This window comes from Carcharodon carcharias, chromosome 5, assembly GCF_017639515.1.
Source record: "Carcharodon carcharias isolate sCarCar2 chromosome 5, sCarCar2.pri, whole genome shotgun sequence".
Classification (NCBI taxonomy): Eukaryota; Metazoa; Chordata; class Chondrichthyes; order Lamniformes; family Lamnidae; genus Carcharodon; species Carcharodon carcharias.
The window spans coordinates 167,603,842-167,608,090 of NC_054471.1; positions in this window are offsets into that span (position 1 = coordinate 167,603,842).

Consider the following 4,249-nt stretch of genomic DNA (forward strand, 5'->3'; position numbering starts at 1 on the left):
ATGATTTCACAATGTTCAGCACCAATCGTGATTCCTCAGGACACTTGCTCAGCAATAACCTGCTTCCTGATGCTCAGTTTGGATTCTGTCAGGGCCACTCAGTCCGTGCTCATATGCAGCGAGAGCTGGACAATATCCAGGCTTGGATTGATAAGTGGCAAGTAACAATCGTGCCACACAAGTACCAGGCAATGACCATCTGCAACAAGACAGAATCCAAACATCTCCCCTTGACACTCAATGGCATTACCATCGCTGAATCCCCTGCTATCAACATCCTGAGGGGCTGCCATTGACAATAAACTGACCTGGACTAGCCATATAAATACTGTGGTTAGAAAAGCAGGTCAGAGACTGGGAACTCTGCAGTGGGTAACTGACTTCCTGACTCCCCAAAGCCTGCCCATTATCCACAAGGCATAAGTCAGGATTTTGATGGAATACACTCCACTTGTGTGGATGAGTGCAGCTCCAACAACACTCAAGGAGCATAACATCATCCAAGACAAAGCAGCCCATTTGATTGGCATCCCATCCACCAACTTCAATATTATCTCCCTCCACCACCGACACACAGTGGCAGCAGTGGGTATCTACAAGATGGACTGCAACAACTCATCAAGGCTCCTTCAAAACACCTTTCAAGCCTGCAACCCCTAGAAAGACAAGGGTAGCAGATAGCTGGGAACACCACCAGCTACAAGTTCTCCTCCAAGTCACACACCATCCTGACTTGGAAATATATCACTGTCACTGGGTCAAAATCCTGGAAATCTCTCCCAAACAGCACTATGGGTGTGCCTACACCACATGAGCTGCAGCAGTTCAAGAAGGCAGCTCACCACCTTCTCAAGGGCAATTAGGAATGGGCAATAAATGCTGACCTTGACAACAATTCCACATCCCGTGAAAGAATAAAAAAAAAACAAAATGGGTATATTTATGAAATTAATTGTTTATTATATTGACTTGCTATTTGAATTTGTTATTGAACACTAACAATGAAATTATTTTTAAAAACTCACAAGTACTTACACGGCTTTTGCTCTCGAGCTACGACAGTAAACAAGGAAGGAATGGAAGTGTGAGGCCTAAGCTGGCCAGTTTTATTAATGAACAACAGCACCAGACTGGACAGTAAACCTTTTTAAAATCAATCTCTTATCCAGGTCTATATTGAACTAAAATTTAATAGCAGGGAACAGATACATATTTAAGAACCAGCAGAATCAGCTGTCTTAAGTGCTGCTTTGCATTCATGTGCCAGTCAGCAATCTTATTGACTGATTTAGAAAATAGTTTGTGAATTTAATGCTCAAGGAGATTATACAAGAGCTTTAATGGAGAAATCCTGTCGTAATTAGTGGTAATCAAGATTAGTTAATCACTCAGTTTAAGTATCAGATCCCAAACTAATTATAGTGGTCAGCATATATTGGCTGCTGTGTACTTCCTCAGTCAATGATGCCGTATTTTGTGAACTGCTGCCAATATCATCAACATTTTCACAAGGCAGGCATTATTTTGAATCAAGGTAGTTCCACTTCAATAAGTAGAGAGGGTAGCTGAAGTTTGCAATCACTTTGAAACCTAAATGAAATTCTGGGCAATAAATCTTTTGCACATTGTGCTGACTGTCAATCTCCCTGTTTGTTGAATTGCTGAAGTGATTGTTTCAGTGAGTTAATCATTACATGGTTAACTTTCCACAGTGGTCCTGTATTTAACAAGCACAGGCACCCAAAAAAGAGATTATTTTTATATTACCTTAGGTTATTCAGCTACAAGTATACTTAATCATTATATCTGTTCAAGGTTTACAAATTAGGAGCCAGCAATCAAAAGTATTTTAAAGTAGTGCAGTGATATTTTTGGGTTCACTACATAGCTTGTTAATGATACAATAATATGTGTGCAAAGTAAATGGCCCTTCCCAATGCAATGCTATCCTTCCCTGTCAAGTTTAGACAGCTGACATGTAAGAATTTTTTTATTCAGTTTATACTTTATGATTTTATGACTATACTTGACTTGGGCAAGCTTAATGTGAATAGGCAGGATATGCAGACCAATGTTAGCTTATATGTGTATGTAGGCGAAAGTCAGCACTGGATTCCTCCCATTCAGCACCAATCTTGGGGTATAGTTCCCTATTATAGTTCCCTAATCCCTGCTATTGAGGTATCTTTTGAAGGAGCGATGGTCTGGTTAGTCAGTCTGTTGAAACCCCATTAGCACTGAAAAGTATATTCCACATAGCCATGGCTAACCTGATAACTTATAAATGCTATCATCTAGAAAGGTTGAATGTCACCTTAATAACATTTTGTCTACTTTAAGCCATCCCATTCACCTTTCTCTAACTAACTTGTGTTTATTTTCACTCGCACTTGTACTGTCTCTCCACTCATATTCACCATCACATTCATATTCAGGCTCATATTTTCCAGGCGATTTTCTCCTTCACTCACACTTAATACTCCCTCAATTTCTTTTTCATTTTTTCCTAAAGTGACCAATCTCCATGTAAGTGAGAAGTGCACTGCCAACTAGCCTACTTGGACAGAAGAATCTCATGACTGAATATGATTGGGATGGGAACAGACATTTATACATTTGCAATTTCCAACAAGACTCAAGTGTAATCAGGAAGTGGAACTTTTGATTTTTCTTCTGCCTAACCCAAGAGTACTGAGGCTAATTACAATAGCTAAACAATATCTCCAGTTAATTGAGGTCTTCTGGTTTGTCAGAAATCCCCTATTTGAAATGCATTCTACAGGTCAGAAACTTAACCCACCCACACTACATGCTTTCCAGTGAGGAAATTATTTTTATTTAGCACGTTTTCATTTAGCATGCCATTTTTTTAAACACATTAGGGGTGCTAAACAAGGGATAGCTGTAACTTACTGTTAACCAGTAAATGCCTTCAACTTGTCACACCAAAGCAATCCTCTTTTGATCCTGAAACACTGGCATTTCTCTCACTTTGACTACACAAAGTGAAGAGTGTCCTGCAGTCAGCATCGTGGTGAAGCAGTCTGGGAACGGTCCTGCAATCAGCATCGCTGGGAAGCAGTGTGGGAAGAGTGTCCTGCAGTCAGCATCGCTGTGAAGCAGTGTGGGAAGAGTGTCCTGCAGTCAACGTCACTGTACTGGAGTACTGCTTTCAGAGTTTTGTGAGGAGGGACCGAGGTGATCCTTTGAGTACCGTGAGTACAGTTGGGTAAGTATTTCTTACTTTTATCGCTTATAGTTCTTAAGGTCTTATTTTGTGGTTCATCGTTTGTAAGGGCTATATCCTGTAACATCGAGGAGCAGGGAAGAAGGGCCCTAGAGTAATTGATATTATTTGATATTAAGTATCTTCCAAAAGGTTTAATTTAATTTAAAGGGGTAAGTCATGACAGGAGAGCTCAAAGCCATGGTGTGCTCCTCCTGCTCTATGTGGGAAGCCAGGAACTTTTCCAGTGCCCAGTGTCAGCATGTGTGTGGGACGTGTCTCCAGCTGCAGCTCCTGGAAGCCCGGGTTTCAGAGCTGGAGCGGCAGCTGGGGACACTGTGGAGCATCCGCGAGGCGGAGAGTATCGTGGATAGCACGTATAGAGAGGTGGTCACACCGCAGGCTTAGAGTCCACAGGCAGGAAGGGAATGGGTGACCACCAGGCAGAGCAAGAGGACCAGGCAGGCAGTGCAGAAATCTCCTGTGGCTATTCCCCTGCAAAACAGATATACCGCTTTTGATGCAGTTGAGGGAAATGGCCTCTCAGGGGAAAGCAGCAACAACCAAATTTGTTGCACCACAGTTGGCTCTGCTGCAGAGGGGAGGAGTAAAAAGTGTGGGAATGAAATAGTTATAGGGGATTCAATTGTAAGGGGAATAGATAGGCATTGCTGTGGCCGCAAACTAGACTCCAGGATGGTATGTTGCCTCCCTGGTGCTAGGGTCAAGGATGTCTCAGAGCGGCTACAGGACATTCTGAAGGGAGAGGGTGAACAGCCAGTGGTCATGTACAAATTGGTACAAACGACATAGGTAAAAAAAGGGATGAGGTCCTAAAAGCAGAATATAGGAAGTTAGGAAGTAAGTTGAAAAGTAGGACCTCAAAGGTAGTGATCTCAGAACTACTACCAGTGCCATATGCTGGTCAGAGTAGAAATAGCAGGATATATCAGATGAATACGTGGCTGAAGAGATGGTGTGAGGAGGAGGGTTTCAGAGTCCTGGGGCATTGGGACCGGTTCT